At 52.4% G+C, this 19,788-nt stretch overlaps 1 protein-coding gene across 1 annotated transcript in view; it reads right to left on the reverse strand.

The window, feature by feature from the left end:
- Nucleotides 1–17,093, reverse strand: part of LOC119393958 (A disintegrin and metalloproteinase with thrombospondin motifs 5) — a 56,564-nt gene extending 39,471 nt beyond the window's left edge. Inside the window, exon 1 of the mRNA XM_037661159.2 lies at nucleotides 16,998–17,093. The gene's annotated coding sequence lies outside the window, so the exon portion shown is untranslated. The remainder of the gene's footprint in view (nucleotides 1–16,997) is intronic.
- Between the last annotated feature and the right edge of the window lie 2,695 nt (nucleotides 17,094–19,788).

Below are 19,788 nucleotides of genomic sequence, written 5' to 3' on the forward strand. Positions count from 1 at the left end.
TGTGTTCGTCGACGTCACGACCATGTAACATCTGGTGGAGGTGCTGCTTCATGATCCGGACGCTACCGCGGGGCGCTGACCCAAGCCCAAGCCGCGAAGAAGACGACGCTAAGGACAACCCGGATCGCTGAACTAGCCGCCGGCAGGAGAGACCACACCCAGAGTACGGGCTCCTTCCCGAAAACACCAGGCATTTAGGACCGTCATATCAGCCACCGAGACTATGACGGTGCTGCCGCTGCAGACAGGGTTAGCCTGGCAGGCGTGGCCAGCCACTCCTGTACATAAGCGTGTATGCCCCCCCCCCCTTTTCCTCCGAGAACTGCCGCCTACAACGGTCGGCATTCAACAGCCAAGGGAGCCACCGACATTCTGTGGATCGTCGTTTGAAGTCCCGAAGAGCTGGCTGGAGACGTACGAGCGAGTCGCGACCTTCAACCACTGGGACACTGAAGAGAAGCTGCGCCACGTCTACTTCTACTTAAAAGACGCCGCGAAGACGTGGTTCGAGAACCGTGAATCGAGCCTTCAAACCTGGGACCTCTTTCGGACGACGTTCTTAATACCTTCTTGAGCATCGCCCGCAAGGAAAAGGCCGCTGCTTTGCTGGAGACAAGAGCACAGCTACCGAATGAGACCGCCACCATCTACGCGGGAGAGATGACGCGACTTTTCCGCCTGGCCGATGCTGTCATGCCTGAGGAAAACAAGGTCCGCTTCCTTACGCGGGGAGTGAAACAAGATCTCTTTGCAGGATCGCTGCGGAACCCACTGAAAACAATCACCGAATTCCTAAAGAAGGCTACAACAATTGAAAACGCCCTCGAGATGCGGACGAAGCAAGACAACTGTTCAACCCTGTCGACAGGCTACACCGAAGCGCACTCGCTAGGCACCGAAGACTTACGGGAAACCATCAGAGCGATCGTGAGGGAGAAGCTGCGCAAGCTGTTAACTTCGGCGAAGCCTCAACTGGATTCGATCACCGACATGGTCCGCGAGGAAATCCAGCAGTAGCTGGGCAACCCCCATTCAGTGCAGCCGCAGCTGCAAGCAATGAGCTATGCTGCTGCAGCCCGACGCAACGCCGCCCCTCCTCGCTCTCGTGAAGACGCCGCGCCGACCCTGCAGTTCCGCCGCCAGGCACCACCGCCGCCACCACCGATGTCATATCGCCCGCCAGCCCGCCAGCGATACACGCCGAGGAAGACCGCCGTTTGGCGCGCCCCTGACAACCGCCCGCTCTGCTACCACTGCGGGGAGGCCGGCCACACGTACCGTTACCAACAGATGGGGCTACGCGGATTCGTCGTCAACGCTCTGCGTCCGCAGCCATGCGAACGGCCTCGCGACATCGACGACTACCTCACCGGAACACAGTGGCGAGAACGACGACCTTTACGCTCGCCGTCGCCCGGCCGCTACATGTCACCGCACCGCCGGCAGTACACCGGCCCAAACCGGGGCCGGTCACCTAGCCCGTATCCGGGAAACTAAGTGCACCAACCGATGGAGGTGCGGTTGCTGTACGACGAAATGCCGAATATCCTCCACGGCCGCCGACGATGACAACGCAATGAGACCTGCAGAACATGACGCGAAGCAGACGAAGCCCTGCCGGCGAAACCTCGCGGACCGGAGAAGACCTCACGACGCAGCATGGAAGCACCGTGACAAATCGACGCAGCCGTGATCCGACGCCGAGACCTAACCACAACGCAAGGCGACGGACTAGCGACTTCGACGTTCTCAACGACGGCCACAACGTCACCGCTCTCATCGACACTGGGGCCGACTATTCCTCGTCGTCAGTGGGCCATTCGCCACCAAGCTGAAGAAAGTAACGACCAAGGAGGTTCTATAGAACCTCTGGAGTGGCAGTCCCGGTCGCCGCCAACGGGAGCAAGTAAAGCCGCCGGCGGCCATGTAGCTAGAGGAAAAACAGGGCACGACCGCCATAGACGGCAATGGAATACGCGCGGCGCGCGCGTTTATTTGCAGTCCCACAATCAAAAAATGAGATGGAAACTGCTGTTAGATTACACCCACGAACAGTTGCCTCTTCTCGTTTATGAAACAAACTATGTCATTACACCCATTGTCAGCTGCAGACTTTCAGAATAATGTGTTGTCGAAGGGGTGCTTCGTATATCGAGCGCGCTGGCGCACTGTAATTACATATGTGTTACTAGGAACTGGGTTTTTGTGATGTAACGGCGTCAGTGTACAAGGGGTAACCTCAAGCTAACGTGGAACGCACTTATTCTCTTTACATAAGCCCACATCCATCACGCGAACATTTGGCCAGAAGGAGGACTCGCAAGCATTAACCTACGTGGGCGACGTGTGCCATCACGGCAAGCGCAGCGCGCACAGCCTCGAAACGAGGTAGCTCGCCCTCTCAGACTAGACGCATAAAAAAGTAAAGCAGCCGCGTCCTTCGGTGTTTCGGTTTCGGTTTGGTCGGATTTCAAAAGAGTTACATCTTGCTTTTGCCGCAATTTCTTCTTTTCGTAACTATTTGTGTTGAAGCTACGTCAAGGAGGTAGAAACTAACAGGCTTTTGTAGATGTGCTGGGAAAGCAGGAAAAATTGTAGGTACACTGCCAGGCCATCTGCCCTGGTCGTCTGCCCCGTTCTGTCGAAGCAGCATTCTGCGAAGTGAATAGAGCAGAGGTGGTTGGTTGGTTGGTTGTTCCTTGGCAACCTGGCGCAACCCACCGCTGGGGATCGGCCATGAAACGGGCGGCACCTTATTTTAGAGATCAAATTGTTTTACATGGAGCAGAGGTGGTCAGAGCTAGTCACCGTCCTTAGCTTCCTAACAGCTTCTTCGACCGGCACGTTCCCAGGTAGAACGCTGCGCGCAGTCTTTTGGAAAGATGTAACACGGATAATCACGTCATGGAATGTTGCGTTTGCCAATTCCTCGACATCAAATTCGATATCCATGCACCGGATAAATATGCATGCACGCCGTCAGTCTTGACTTGCAAGAAAACACCAGAAAGCTCAGACTTCCTACTCGACAGCTAGACTGCACCCCATTATTCGGTACTTCGTGCATACACTTAAAAATCACATACAACGTCGTGTCAGCGAACATTTAAAGCGTAAAATTTTCGTCGATACAACTGTACACATGTATTACATGTATGCGCACCTTTCAAATTGTTTCCAGTTTAACAGCATGCACGGAAAAACAGACAATCGTCAGCGAACGAAGTGAGGACACTTACACGTGAAACGTGATCCCAGGCGTCTTCTTATTGCGATTTGTGCAGCCATAAGCGACGCACAAAGTCACCATGGCCTCGTAAAATATTTAACTGCTTTATAAAAGCATGCCACCGTCGCCAAAGACAACTGCGACGGCGGGGCAACGGAGCGCACTCCGTCGCCTGCTTCCGAGTTTTTCCTTTTGCAATATGGCGGCGACCGGCTTCACTTACCGGGGCGCCAGCTCCACTCCAGAAGAAATAGTATATAACCTCCTTGGTAACGACTGCTGGAGTGGACCCGAAATCCGGACAGCTGGAGGCCACCTGATAACGCCGATTGCTGTCTGCACGGCGAGAGTCACCATCAATAACCGGACTTACCCTGCGAGCTTTGTAATCCTACAAAACTGCTCGGGGTATGTGATACTTGGAATGAACTTCCTAAGTGACCACGGCGCCGTCATCGACCTGAAGTCTGAGTCGGTAACACGAACCTCAGACAAAGCGCTCCCGCCCCACGCGACGCCAGGGAACCATGGACTGTATGTGATAGAGGAGCAGGTGACCGTTCCGCCGCACTCCAGCATCATTATATCCGTTGGCACCGAAAAACCTGCGAACCTGTGAACCATCAAATTTGCGTCGCAAGAGGTATAGCCGAGCTGCGTGACGGTAAAGCAAAGGTAGTGCTGACAAACTTCAGCCACGAATGTAGGCACCTCAACATTGGTACTAAGGTCGCCTACATCGACGAATGTGTGGCCGCCAGCAATGCTTTCGCCCTCTTCGATGCTACCGAACCTGCTTCGACGAATCGTGGTCCCGAACCAGATTTTGACGTCAACCCGAGCCTTCCGAAAGTCAAGCAAGACCAGCTCAAAACCCTGCTCCTGCAATACAAGGACTGCTTCTCGTCGTCGTCAAGCATTCGACAGACCCCAGTCGCGTAACATCGCATCATAACAGAAGAAAGTGCCCGACCAATCCGTTAGAGCCCGTACCAAGTTTCGACGGGAGAACGCGAGGCCGTCAAGAAACAGGTCGACCAAATGCAACGCGACGACATCATCCAGCCGTCCAAGAATCCGTGGGCGTCACCTGTGGTGTTAGTGAGGAAGAACGATGGGACCCTACGTTTGTGCGTCGATTATCGTCTCCTGAACAAAATCACGAAAAAGGACATGTACCCTCTTCCACGTATTGACGACGCCCTAGATCGACTCCACAATGCGAAGTACCTTTCTTCGATGGACCTCAAGACCGGCTACTGGCAAATCGAAGTCGACGAGAGAGACCGAGAAAAGACTGCCTTCACAACACCGGACGGTCTGTTCGAGTTCAAGGTCATGCGCTTCGGTCTTTGCTCGGTACCTGCGACTTTCCAACGAGTCATCGATACAGTATTAGCTGGCTTGAAGTGGCAAACTAGCCTTGTTTACTTGGACGACGTCGTTGTATTTTCCTCGAAATTCGACGAACACCTCCAGCACCTTGAATCCGTACTTCAAGCAATCAAGAACTCCGGGCTCACCCTGAAGCCAAAAAGTGCCTGCTTCGCGCACAAGGAGCTCTTGTTTTTGGGTCACGTGATCAGCAAGAGTGGAGTGCGCCTAGACCCGCAGAAAAGAGCTGCCATCGCCGCTTTCCCGCCACCCACAGACAAGAAGGCCGTGCGCCGATTTATCGGCTTGTGCGCCTATTACAAACGCTTTGTCAAAGACTTTTCACGGATGGCCGAGCCACTAACGCAGCTTACGAAGACCGACGTCGAATTTAGGTGGCAAACAGCGCAAGTTGAAGCATTTCATGAACTGAAACGACGCCTGCAGACACCTCCGATACTTGCGCATTTCGACAATGACGCCTATACGGAGATTCACACCGATGCAAGCAGCGTATAGGACTCGGCGCCGTCCTTGTGCAGTGGACGGACAGACTGGAAAAGGTTATCAGTTATGCTAGCTGGTCACTGTCTAAGGCAGTGGCCAACTATTCCAGAGCAGAAAAGGAGTGCCTCGCCATCATCTCGGCTGCGTCAAAGTTTCACCCCTACCTCTACGGCAGGCCCTTCAAAGTTATGAGTGACCATCACGCCTTGTGTTGGCTAGCTAACTGGAAGGACCCTTCAGGTCGCCTCGCGCGGTGGAGCCAAAGACTTCAAGAATTCGACATTACCGTCGTGTACAAGTCCGGAAGGAAACACTCCGACGCCGACTGCTTGTCTCGTGCCCCCGTCAACCCACCAGCGTCCGACGACCAGGATGATGACAGCTTCTTGGGAGCCATAAGTGCCGACGACTTCGCCGAACGACAGCGAACCGACCCGGAACTGTAGGGTCTAGTAAAATACCTGGAGGGCAGGACCATCGTTGTCCCAAAAGTATTCAGGCGAGGATTGGCATAATTTTCCTTGAAGAACAACGTCCTCGTAAAGAAGAACTTGTCTTCGGCCCGAGCCAGCTACCTTATCGTTGTACCTTCGGGACTGCAACCAGAAATTCTGTATGCCCTGCATGACGACCCGACGGCTGGACACCTGGGACTTTCCCGCACGCTCGCACGAGTACAAGAAAAGTACTACTGGCCGCGCCTTGCCGCCGACGTCACTCGCTACGTAAGGACGTGTTGAGACTCTCAGCGACGGAGGACACCGCCCACAAGACCAGCAGGCTTCCTTCAGCCGATCAAGCCTCCTCCGCGACCGTTCCAGCAGATCGGGATGGACCTCCTGGGACCGTTCCCAACGTCGACTTGCGGAAATAAATGGATCATCGTGGCTATCGACTACCTCACCCGCTACGCCGAAACAAAAGCCCTGCCCAAAGGCAGTGCCGCTGAGGTAGGCAAGTTCTCTGTCGAGAGGATAGTCCTTCGACACGGCGCCCCAGAGATTCTCATCACCGACAGAGGTACGGCGTTTACGGCTGACCTAACTAAGGCGATCTTGGAATACAGCCACACAAGCCACCGCCGGACCACCGCGTACCACCCGCAGACCAACGACCTGACCGAGCGTCTAAATAAAACCATCACCGACATGCTGGCCATGTACGTCGACGTCGAACACAAGACGTGGGACGCCATCCATCCGTACGTGACCTTCGCGTACAACACGGCCGTACAAGAAACGACGCAGATGACGCCATACAAGTTGATATACGAACGGAGTCGGACAAGGATGCTCGACGCCATGTTACCAAACGTGACCGACGAGGAAAACATCGACGTGACCACCTACCTACAGCGCGCCGAATAAGCACAACTGCTCGCCCGCCTACGGATCAAGAACCAGCAGACGACTGACAGCCGCCGCTACAACCTTCGACGACGCCACATGGAATACCAACCCGGTGACCGTGTATGGGTATGGACGCCAATACGCCGACGGGGACTTAATGAGAAGCTCCTTCCACGATACTTCGGACCGCACAGGGTACTTCGACCCCTCGGCACACTCGACTACGAGGTTGTCCCTGACGACATTACGAATTCTCAGCGGCGCCGTGTGCGACCTGAAGTTGTCCATGTCGTGCGCCTCAAGCCATATTACGCGCGTTAGTGAATCTGAGGACTGTACTTTTGCTTTGTTATTGTACTTTCTTGCTTGTGCTTATCGTTTATTGTACTATCTTGCTTGTGTTTTTTGTTTATTGTACTTTCTCGCTTTATTGTTGTTATTTATAGTTGCATGCATTGGCCACCCCCCCCCCCTCCCCGTGTTCTGTTTTAAGCATCGGGACGATGGTTTTACAGAGGCGGCATTGCCACGTGCGGTTCTTATTATCACTTTTGCTGTATTCGGTTTTCGCCCACAAAGACTGACAGCAACGCTCAGCGCAAAGCGCGCCTCATTGTTCGAGAAGCTTCGTGATTATTGTAGATCGTTTTGTTAAGATTGCGCGCAAGACGCGCACACTCGAGCTTATTCAAGACCTTGCGCGCCAACCAGCGATAACACTCGAATATTCGACGGCACATGTATAAATGCCGGCGTGCTTCACCGCTTGTCAGTTTTTCGACGGCCGATGCCCATTTCGCCGCTATCAGTGTACAGCGTGTGTTGCTGTAGTTTGAGTTTTCATTTCCCGGCCACAAGTTCGACCAAATAAAGAGTTTCGTCTTGACCACGCCGGCTGTTGTCTTCGTCGACGTGACGACCACCTGACAATATTTTGTCCTTGCTTCCATCAAAGCTTATTTTAAATGCGAAGCATCTCTTTGCAATCAAAATGCACTTTCACCCTTTCTATCTGTCTACCGCCTACGTCCGGGTACTCTCGTGGTCGCCTTCTTAACTTGGTATATACCGAAATTTTCATGGTAAGGTATGAGCGTATTATGAGCAAGGTTGACACATCATTGGATTAATAACATGGCATGCCTGTCGCCTACGTCATTAAACCATTTCCCACAGTCACGTGTGGCGCATTCCCGCATACTATGGGCTATGGTATGCGGGTGTGCGCCACAGGTAATTCACAGTCTATGGGGAAGGGGAATAGAAAGATGAGAAATAGACAGGAGGGAAGCCAATGAGAGGAAAAAAGAATCAGAGAATTCACTGCAGCGTGCGGGATTGCACCACAAGTCAGAGGCTTTCGCACAAGCCCGTCGTCCTCAAAAAGCACAAGCGTGCTTTCGCTGCCTTGTGCGCCGTCGAGATGTGGGCGATGCTGTAGTAGCACCTGCACGGAAAGTGGCCGATCATCCAGTCGCCGCACTGCGTTGGAAAGTACTTGTCTCTCCGAGGCAAAACGAGGGCAGTGGCACAGCAAGTGTTCGATGTTTTCTTCGGTGCCGCAAACATTGCATACCTACTGTCAGTCATTCCGATCAACGTTGTATTTCCCTTCGTAAAAGCAACTCCGAACCAAAGTCGATAGAGAAGCGAAGCTTCGCGTCGACGAAGGCCGGATGGAGGTCGGAGTTGCAGTGAAGGGTTCAGTTGATGTAGTCTGGTATGCCTTATGTTTGGCGCGTTCCACTCAATCAGTGTGAGACTGCGGGCCAGTTGTCGAATCTGCCTCGAAGCGTATGTCCTTGAAAGCGGAATTGGAACGATGTTTGCTTCCTGATGTGATGCGCGAGCAGCGTTTTCTGCGGAATCATTTCCACTGATACCACAATGGCCAGGTAATACCCCTGAAAGTCAATATCATGGCCTTTTTCTGTTACGTGGTGGTCAAGTTATACGGTTTCGTACGTCAACTGTTCGTGACATCCCCGTCGGAGAACTGACCGCAGGCACTGTAACGCCGGTTTTGAGACGGAAAACACTCTTTTAGAAGCAATAAATTCTAGTGCGCTGTGCCGAGCCGCGAGTTCTGCCGCCGTAGTCGTCGCATGTGAAGTCTTAAGACGCAGAGTTACCCCTTGTGATCGTATAAGCACCGCACCACCAGAACCGGACGACGTAGTCGAGCCATTCATATAGATGTGCACGTGGTTACTGTAGTTTTCGTACAGTATGAGTAGGCTCAATTGTTTCACTGCATGTGTCGGTAGGTCTGACTTCTTCCGCACTCCCAGAATTGTTAGGTGAACTCGTGAGCGGCTGAAGCACCATGGAGGGAACACTGGTTTTGACGCAGGTGCGTACCCCGCAGTAAATGATGAGCGATGTTCGCAGACAGTGGCCCGACATATAGCGCCAGAAATGCGAAAACAGACATTGAATGCTTTATGACACTTCGCGTGGAATAAACAAGAGAAATACATAGCGTTTGTTATATTTGTCCATTTTACTGTAGCAGACAATCGCTGTAAACCGTGCCGCAACGACCCTTAGCCATCAACTACGTGGTACAGATCGTAAATTAATGCACTACAGCAATGGTTGCCTTGCAGCAGTTGTGGTGGTTGTGGTTGTCTAAAGTCAATTGTGGTTGCAGTATAGCCTATCCGGTTTATAACAATGTATTAAACGTTACATATGTACTTCTATATGCCAACAAGCTATAGACCAGTGCTGCTCAACTCAGAAGAAATACGCCAACGAACGCTACTTACACATCGGTTCGATGAAATTGTAACGTGAGTAACGACGTTACGGCGGGTCCCTATCTACGCTTTACACGCCATTGTAGTCGACATGCCTGATATGTTCACGATATGCACACTGTCACGTGATTTATTCACGTACAAACTGCTAGAACGCCGAGGGACGTCAAGGGCCAAGATCCAGGCAAGCGCAAGCTTGGGGCGCGTGGCTGTCGCTCGCACTGTGGCTTGCTTTCTTGGTTCTTCGTCGTCGTCACGTACTGTTCACTACATTGGCCCCTGGTGAATAGCGGAACCATCCTGGCGACCTAAGGCGTCAGTATAGCGGGGTCGTAATAAGGCTTCAGGCGGCTGACATGGACAATTTCCCGACCACGACGACGTAAATCGTGGGATGCTGTCAGAGGCTCAACCTCATAATTGACAGGAGACGTGCGAGAAAGAATGCGGTAGGGCCCCTGATATCGTGCACGTAATTTCGAGGAAAGGCCAGGAGTGCTCGATGGGATCCAGAGCCAAACGAGGTCACCAGTCGTGAAAGTAGAGAGAGGTCGGTCGGTGTCGTGCCGTAGCTTCTGGTGGCCTTGGTCCTCGGTGGTCAGCGAACGGGCTAATTGTCTGCAATCTTCGGCGTAACTGGCAACGTCAGAAATCGCAGTATATTCAGACGAGTCTGGCGCATAGGGAAGCATAGTGTCCAGCGTGCAGGACGGTTTGCGTCCGTATAAAAGAAAGAAAGGTGAGAAACCGGTGGTCGCGTGCGTTGCGGTGTTGTACGCGTACGTGACGAACGGCAGGACGGTGTCCCAGTTGGTCTGGTCTGATGCCGTGTACATTGTCAACATATCGCCGAGTCTGCGATTAAATCGTTCCGTGAGGCCATTCGTCTGCGGATGATATGCGGTGGTCATTCGATGAACGATGTTGCACTGCACGAGCAAGGCCTGAATAGCGTCAGACAGGAAAACACGCCCTCTGTCGCTCAAAAGTTCACGGGGAGCACCGTGGCGAAGGACAAAGTTGCGTAAGATAAAAAACGCAACCTCTCTTGCGGTAGCCGTTGGAAGTGCTGCAGTCTCTGCGTAACGGGTGAGGTGGTCCACGCCAACAATGATCCACCGATTCCCAGAGGAAGTCAGGGGAAGCAGGCCATATAAGTCGATGCCGACGCGGTCGAATGGACGTCCCGGACAAGGTAGAGGCTGAAGTGGACCGGCTGGGCGTTGAGGTGGAGCTTTACGCTGCTGACAAGCAGTACAAGCACGTACGTACTTGCGCACGAACGTGTACATGCCGCGCCAGTAGTATCGCTGACGCAAGCGGTTGTAAGTCTTCAGAGCGCCAGCGTGAGCGCTTTGCAGGTCGTTGTGAAAAGCAGTGCAGACTTCTGTGCGCATGTGGCGCGGGATCACTAGCAACCACCTCCGACCGTCAGGTGCGTAATTACGCCGATAGAGGAGGCCGTCGAGGAGTGCGAAATGCGTGGCTTGACGACGGAGAGTTCTTGACGCTGGATGAACTAATGAACCAGTCAGAAAGTCGACGAGTTCGGAGATCCACGCATCCTTGCGTTGCTCCGACGGCATGTCTGCGAAGTCAAGGGGCGTCAAGACAGCTGACGTGGCTGACGGCGAAGCTGTGTAAGACGGTAACGGTGAGCGGGATAACGCATCAGCGTCCGAGTGCTTGCGGCCGGATCTGTACACAACACGTTGCCGAAGCGCCGAAGCGCCCAACGACCGAGGTGGCCTGAATGATCTTTCAGTGATGAGAGCCAACAGAGAGCGTGATAGTCCATGACTACTTCGAAAGGTCGGCCATAAAGGTAGGGACGGAACTTGGTCAAAGCCCAGATTATGGCGAGGCACTCTTTTTCAGTGACTGAGTAGTTGCACTCCGCTTTCTTCAGGGTTCGACTCGCGTAAGCAACAACGTACTCGTCGTATCCTGGTTTTCGTTGAGCCAGTACAGCACCACGACCGACACCGCTGGCGTCAGTATGGACCTCCGTAGGCGCATTATGGTTAAAGTGACGAAGTATCGGAGGTGACGTTAATAAGCGCCGTAGCGTCGTGAAAGCTTCGTCGCTCTCTTGCGACCAAGCCGACAGGCCGTTAGAGGCTGTCAGTAGGTTGGTAAGAGGTGCGATGATAGAAGCGAAGTCGCGCACAAATCGACGAAAATACGAGCACAGCCCAATAAAGCTTCGGAGCGTCTTGATGGAATTGGGCTTGGGTACTCGGTCACGGCACGAAGTTTAGCGGGATCCGGAAGAACGCCTTCCTTGCAGACGACGTGACCTAGTATGGTGAGTTGGCGCGCAGCAAAATGGCACTTCTTGATGTTAAGTTGAAGGCCAGCAGAGGCGAGGCACGTGAGAAGAGCGCGAAGACGAACAAGACGAGTCGGAAAATCGCGGGAAAATACGACAATGTCGTCAAGGTAGCACAGGCAGGTATTCCACTTGTGGCCACGAAGGATGTTATCCATCATTCGTTCGAAGGTAGCTGGGGCGTTGCAGAGTCCGAAGGGCATCACCTTAAACTCATAAAGCCCATCGGGAGTGACGAACGCAGTCTTCGGGCGGTCAGGGTCAGCCAGTGGAACTTGCCAATAGCCCGAGCGTAAATCCAAGGACGAGAAATATTCTGCGCCTTGCAAGCAATCGAGGGCATCGTCGATGTGTGGCAACGGGTATACATCCTTCCGAGTTATCTTATTCAGGCGGCGGTAGTCGACGCAGAATCTGATAGAGCCATCCTTTTTGCGCACAAGCACGACAGGGGACGACCAGGGGCTCTCGGATGGCTGGATGACTCCGCGCGTGAGCATATCATCGACTTGTTAATTGATAACACGGCGCTCTTCCGCCGAAACGCGATATGGTCGTTGGCGTAAAGGGGCATGACAACCGGTGTCGATGTGATGCGTGACGCTCGTTGTGCGACCCAGAGATGGCTGACCGCAGTCGAAGGATGAGCGGAACTCTTCGAGAAGGGCCAATAGTTCGCGTCTATGGTCCAGTGATAGATCCGGGGACACAGAAGGTTGAAAAATATCTGACTTCGGAGGTGCCGCAACAGGGGCTGTCATGGCATTCAGCTGGTGGTGAAGTGGGGCTTCAGCGAACTCCAGAAAGCGAAGCAGGTCAACGGCATGTATGCTTCCCAAACATTCCCCGCGAAGTATACTAACGGGCGAGGTGCGCAAGTTGGCAATCGGCATGATGGTAGCACCGGATTCATCGGTGAGTACGCCAAACGGCAGTCGTAGGGCGTGGCGGCGGAGGAATACCTCTGACGGGGCGAACAGGACAGCGCCGTCAGGAGCGGCCGGACAAGTCAAGGCGACAAGGGTGGACGTGTCTGGGGCTACGTCAGTGTCGGCAGCAATGACAAGTTTACATGCGTCAGATATGGTAGGCCCCGAAACAGAAGATTGCAGCGGCGTAAGGGCGACTTCTGCTCGGGCGCAATCTATGATGGCGCGATGACGCGAAAGGAAGTCCCAGCCGAGGATAACGTCGTGAGAGCAGGACGGCAGCACGAAAAACTCAATGACGTAAAGTTCTCCTTAAATATTGTCACGCGCTATAGGCGCTGTAGGGGCAAGAACAGCGGAACGACAAGACGCGAATGACAGACACGATCCAAGCGCTCCTTGCCTTCGTCTTATTCGCCTCTTTCGGCTGGCCATGGCATGCTGGCTCAAAACACCAGGTGGCATTATTCCCCCTCCCAACGGAGCATCGACTCGATGCTGACACACAAGAGATACACTGAAGGGGCCGATAAGGAAAAAAAAAACTAAACAGGAGAAAAAAAATAAAATAAATACGTTATAACACATAGCGAAGATGCAGGCGAAAGAAAATGCGGTCTGTGGTCCACAATAAGGGAAGAAAACGCAGTTCACTGTTCTTTGGAGAGCTAACTGACAACAGCAAGGGGAAAAGAAAGTTTGCTGCACGACGACTGGCCACGGCATGCTGGCTCAAAACACCAGGTGGCAATATTAACGCGCGCGGTGCACACGGCTGAAGGTGCTATGAACTGCGAGTTCGCAGTGCGGAGCATGAGTCCTGAGAGCGACGTGGTCACTTTTTTTAACTGGCGGCAGAGGCTCTCGCAGATTACGGAAACGGCGGCCCCGGTATCAATTAGCGCTTGGGCCGTGGTCCCTTCAACATTGACGTCGATAACGTTTTGCGACGAAAAAGACGGAGGCCTTGGGCACTTCGCTTCGCATGCAGTTCTTGCCTCCGGAACTGCAGCGATCAGTTTCCCTCTTGCGCAGCGGATCGGCGACGCATAGGTGACAGGGAGCGTCGTCGAGGGGACGGTGACCGGTGGGTGTCGATGGGTCGTTGATCATCACGGGCATACTCCGGTGGTGACCGGGACGACGACGCGACCGGCCTGCCGTCGGCGTCGAAGTGAGGAGGGGCGTAGTTTGGGGGCGACCTGGTCGACGACGCAACTGGCATGCCCACAGCGTCGAATGTTGGAGGAACTAGGTGACAATGGCGAGCGACGTGGCCGGCGAGGCCACAGGAGAAACAGATGGGCCGATTGTCCGGGGTTCGCCACGCGTCGGAGCGGCGGAAAGACGGAGCCGAGGGGCTTGGGATGGGCTGCGACGAAGCATACGCGGATGTTGGCAAGACACGGGGCGGCATAACTGGGCGAGGTGGAGCGTAAGGCATAGGCTGTTACGCGGTGGTCGCCAAGGCATGGGACGGCATCAGTGGTCGAGGTGGAGCAGAGGGCATAGGCTGTTGAGGGGGCCGAGCAGCAACGGCGGCGTATGTAAGCGGCGCAGTGACGGGTGGTTGTTGGAACATGGGTGGGAGAGCCTCAGCAACTTGCGTCCGAATGGCTTGTTGAATACCCGGAGCCAGAGGATGCGCCGGCTCGTGAGTGAGCGGCAGTAAGGACAGCTGGCGCGCGACTTCTTCACGGATGAAGTCTTTGATCGTGGGTTGGAGAGTCGGCTGAGCGGCCGGAGGGACAGCTAGCTGCAAGCTGGAGAGCGTGTCGGGGGTCGGGAGGGCCTGACGGGCGATCGCGCGCTGCCTGCGCAATTCGTCGAAACTCTGACAGAGTGAAACTAGCGCAGCGACTGTGGTGGGATTCCGCGCGAGCAGCAGCTGAAAGGCACCGTCCTCGATGATCTTCAAGATGTGGTTGATTTTGGCCTCCTCAGGCATAGCGGGGTCGACGCGGGTGCACAGATGGAGGACATCCTTGATGTAACTCGTGTAGGTTTCACCCGGTTGTTGTGCACGCTGACGCAAGCGCTGCTCGGCGAGAAGCTTGCGAACCGCAGGCCGTCCAAAGACGTCCTTGATAGCAGCCTTGAAAGCTGACCAAGATGGAAGCTCGGCCTCGTGGTTGTGATACCACAGTTGGGCGATGTCCGCAAGGTAGAATTGCACATACCCAAGCTTCATTGGATCGTCCCATTTGTTGCTGGCGCCTACTTTGTCATACCTCGACAGCCACTCGTCCACGTCCGAGTCACCGGAGCCCGAGAAGATGGGGGGATCCCACTGAGGATACACGGCGCCACAAGTGACGTGGACAGCCGAAATGCCAGGCTGGGAAGGAGTCTCGGTGGCCATGTTGGTATCACGAAGGAGGGGAAGCTTACGGGAGCGAAGATCCAGGGTCGTACGGGAAACCCACGTACCTCCACCAAATGTCACGTGATTTATTCACGTACAAACTGCTAGAACGCCGAGGGATGTCAAGGGCCAAGATCCAGGCAAGCGCAAGCTCGGGGCGCGTGGCTGTCACTCGCACTGTGGCTTGCTTTCTTGGCTCTTCGTCGTCGTCACGTACTGTTCACTACAACACAACTACTCAAGTTACGCGAACACGTCGATCCACTTGGTAAGACTTAGCTTAAACTGTGGCATTAGCAGCTACTCGCTGATTACTTCGCATGAAGTCGATTCCCACAATGCGTGGGATCTGCTAGAATTTTATGGCATTTAGCAAGTCCTCGCACCTAGGGCATTTAGAAGTCATCATGCGAGCGCGTTTTGGTTGTGTCACGTAAGAATGGTCACTCGAGACAGAAAAACGCGCGCCGCAGACGTGAACGTCAATTGAACATGCTAGCTCACCTTAATCAAGCCCGAATTACCAGGCGTTTGCGTCCAAGGTGACGGTTTTAACATGATTACAAAGATAACTGAAGTCTTGCGATGTATGTTGAAAGGAAAGGACCAACGTTATACTTACGACCTTGTAATAGCGCGCGATGCTGGGGTGAAGCGAAATGTCGTCGCTGTAGGCAGTATTTATATCGTTCCAGCGCATCTTAAATAAAGCTCTCAGATCCGCAGCAGAACTTCCCGGTAGCAGAAGCTGTAGTACATCGCAGTATACATTCAGTCCTTGCGAGCGAACCTTTTCTGACGATATGCATCCGCTGTACACCTCATTCATATCTGCATCTCGTTCCAGGAAACATTACTGACAACTTAATTAATGCAGTGCGAAAAGACGCACACGACGACGAGGAATACAGAGCTGGTGCTGACGTCCTTTTTCTTTCATATTCTCATTTACATACTTCCTTTTTATGCTTATGTTTATTATTTCTTCAATGAAAATGTAGCAGAGGATGGAAGGAAGGAACAAAACAAGAGCGAAGGCAAGTAGGTTAACCAGGCTCATGCCCTTTGGCTACCCTACGCTGGAGAGTGGGAAAGGGGAGTATAAATGAGAGAGAGAAAAAGGAAGGAAAGAAGCTAATATCAGTAAATGCGATGACGTGTGTGTAGCGGTGGCACTATACCAAAGTCAGTGGTGCTGCATAGGATCCCTATGCATATTATTATGGGATAACACAAAAGCGTTTCGTTTGACTAAGCTTTTAGAGAGGGGTGCTGCAAAGCGGCGTTGCGGTGTTGTGCTATAAAAAATGACGGAAGACGGGATGCCGAATCGTGTTAATTTGCATGATTTGGTACAATCAAAGACAATCAGCAACAGAGTTGCCATGCAGGATGGCCCGAGCTTCTCGGGAACACGAGTTTGCTCCGAGCTCGCACTACGGCGGCCATGACAGGAAAACAGTGCGGAGCGCGCGATAGCAGCGTTGATGAAAACGGCTACAAGAAGGAGCATGGCGTCACAAATGCATGTGAGGCATCTGCGGCGGTTTTCAAAGGAAAAGCGCGTGCGAACGCGTCAGCGCCGCCACTCAGTCAACATTTCAACAGTGCAGCGACGTCAGCGTGATTGTCGCGCTATATTTTAAAATGTTGATAGTCACCTAGTCAAACATATAGCAAACAGAGAAGCCCCAAAGAGCCATTGTAGTTTATAACGTTGCTTAAGCATAGTATTATCATGCTTAGAGAGTGCTGCATGGTCAGGTCAGCAAGTCATTTCTTGTAATGTACAGATGATAAATAAAAGGGCGTGGCCCAATTTTCGCAGGAGACGTACGTGTGTCAAAGTGCATGTGTATTTCTGACCAATTGTCTTTTCTTATTGTGTATTAACGCTGAACATCAATCTCGAATCAAGTGTGATGTAAAAAGCTCCCCCCCCCCCCCATATAAAACTTCCAGCCGTTCTTAGACGCACATCAACAGCCCTGAGCACGCAGATAATCAAACCGAAACACCGATATAAAGATTGCGTTCAAGTACCGCATGCAAAGTATACGTAAGCCGAGGATAAAAAAGTAAGCCAGGACATCCTTTTTTTTGGCAGCGCAGACATATTTAGCGATAAGAAAAGATGGGTAATACTCAACAGCACTGTGCCACGTGTCCGAACCAGAATACATTGAAACAACGTAGTTTTCTCAGCGTCAAACAGCTGCTTGGAATGTCTGTTCGAAGCAACACGGCACACTTGGATCATCCCATTGTGTTGCCTCCCAACAATCTGCCAAGTAATGTATATTGTTGCTGGAATGACAATTAGAATGATATAGTTGAATGATGTCTTACTAAATGTTGATGGTTCTTTTTAAAGTACACATCGAGTTATGTGATGTATGTTACTTGTGGTATTTCAGCAACCGAGTTGTTTATTCATTGACGCGCATTTGTATCACAGCTGGCATTTGTGGATATTAGATCAGCCGTGCAATTAAAAAGAAAGGATGCCTTGCCTCAATAGACAACTGGCCACGCTGTTTAACAGACAGTCCTTTTCTCCGATATTTCTTTCCGCATTTTTTAGGAGCTGGCTCACCAAATTCCCGCGCCGTACGCGTAACCTTACTTCCAGAGGCGACCGCTACAGGCGCAGCTCGCGCGAAAGAGAAGTCTTGTTCTTCGATCGCCTTGATGATGACATTAACGCAGGCAAAACCACATATGGTTAGACCGCGTCTCACACCTGTCTGAACGATCGCTCACACCTCAACGTTAAAAAAAAGCTTAATTATCCGCTCATGTGATCACTCGATCACTAATTCTTGAAAAAAAAAGGAACAAAACATAAAGGTCCTAACAACATGAACGAAGAAGACAAGGCGGCGGAGCGGAGGACTCGCCAGCTCCTCAATCATCATTCACTTCGTGGATATGGCGTGATTTTTTTAATATTTCCCGCTGTGCACTTCATCATAAAGCAGCAACTATACCGGTCCCACATACAGCCTTCAATAAGGGTCTCTGATTATCCAATTTTAATGCGGTTTGCGGCAAAAGACTCAGGAAAGATGGAAATTTAGTGGCCTATCCCCGTTTTTTGATGTGCAACGTAGAAAAAGAGAATAAGAAGAAATACCGGAAACCGCGCCATTCCACGAAACTACGTATACATGAGGGACGCCGGGCGCGCGCAAATGCGCATGCGTCAAGGCGACGCTTTGGTGCGCGCGTGGAAGTATAGAGTACTCAGTCTTCGCGCCAACGTAACGCGACGAACCAGGCATCACTAACTTCTATGCTGCTGGTTGACATGAAAGCTGAGGGGTATTGCATATACCGTCCCTACATCACAACGGCAATACGGTTTTACATGCTGTATGTCACGAGCGGCCCTATTCCTTCGCACCGAAACACGAGCGCATAGCCGGTTCTTTAACGTGCACCTAAATCGAAGTACACGGGCCTCTATATCACTTCGTCTCCATCATAATACGGCCGCCGCGGCCTGGATTCGATCCCGCGACCTTCGGGTCAGTCATGCAGCACCATAACCACTAGACCACCGTGGCAGGTATGCCTGCTGCGAAATGTGCTGATCTAGTAAAATGATGCTGTCTATAATTAGTAATTCGCGATTAGTATTTTGTCGTTGAGTACAATCTTCTTCATCGATTGGCAATGCCACAGGTCGTGCCCGTCGTTATGAAAGGTGTAATTGCTTCGCGCAACAAATTAAGTGCACGATGTTGTTCTTATATCATTTTAGCAGAGCCCATTCGGTGCCTCGTCTGCGCAAGCACTTGTATAAGTTCGTAGATTTCGTGTTACCACTTTTTTTTTCTGACTTGGCAAGCCTCATTGCTCACGGCAAAGCATGAGACAGGCAAGAAGATGCCTTACTGTAGTTTTCGATAATACGACCGCTTTCAATATCTCAGCTCACGTCCGCCAAGAAAAAAAATACTGAGACCAACTACTGACAAACTCAAAAAGTGAACTGCAAACTCGTATGCGTTATGTAAAAAGCAGACGAAGAGAGTGAGGCAGGCTACTTACTTCCATACGCTCCAGTTTCTCTGCGCTGTCAACATATTGTGTATCAGTGCAGGAAGCCTTTGTTTCGTTGTCTTGTCCAGCAAATTCTAAAACATTTTTCAAGTGCACCTGTACAACCCGGTGAATAAAGCGTTGCAAAAGCCTATCGAGAAAAAAAGTGCTAAGCCAGGAGGCGGAAACTCCCTATACCTCCCATGGGACGCGCTATCCCATGCTGATACGCTGCAGCAGCGCCGCTCCCACCACTGGCGGCTGCCGGGTATCTACTAGAAATAGTTCACAGTCAAAACATTTCTTTCATGACGTCACTGGTGAGGTCAGCAAATAGAGAGAAAGGGCGCGAAACCGAGAGGAGGAAGGTGGCTGCGGAAGCCCTCCTTTCCCATTTAGCATGCAAGCGGAATGTGTTCGTGCCATCTATCAGGTCCGCTGGTCGCTCGGGCGACCCGGCCATTCGTTAAATTTAGTTTAACATTTTAGATGCGAAGCATCTCTTGCTCGGGGGTATGTCCCACGGCCAGGTAGTCCGCATTCACACTACGCATGCGCAACTCCCCTCCTTCCCTCTCTCCAACAGCTGCGCGTTACTATCTCCACTTTTCTACCAGCACCTGCTTGCGCTTCTCCTGCGTTCTCGCTTCTGCTCTCACGGCGCATGCGCTACTCTCCTCCTCTAGTCTCCTCTCCTTCAAGTGGTAGAGCGCTGCGCTCGTTCAGTCCAGCGCTTGCTTCAGTTGACTCCTCTGAAATGCGGGCTCGACATGCCGAAATTCTCTCCTGCGCAGCACCGCGATGAGCGCCAGCGCATGCGCGTCCCCTCCCCCTCTCTCTTCTCTCCAACGCTGCCTCCCTCTCGCGCGCCTGTCAACCGCGTTCCCCGCTCAA

This window comes from Rhipicephalus sanguineus, chromosome 5 (genome assembly GCF_013339695.2).
Source record: "Rhipicephalus sanguineus isolate Rsan-2018 chromosome 5, BIME_Rsan_1.4, whole genome shotgun sequence".
Lineage (NCBI taxonomy): Eukaryota > Metazoa > Arthropoda > Arachnida > Ixodida > Ixodidae > Rhipicephalus > Rhipicephalus sanguineus.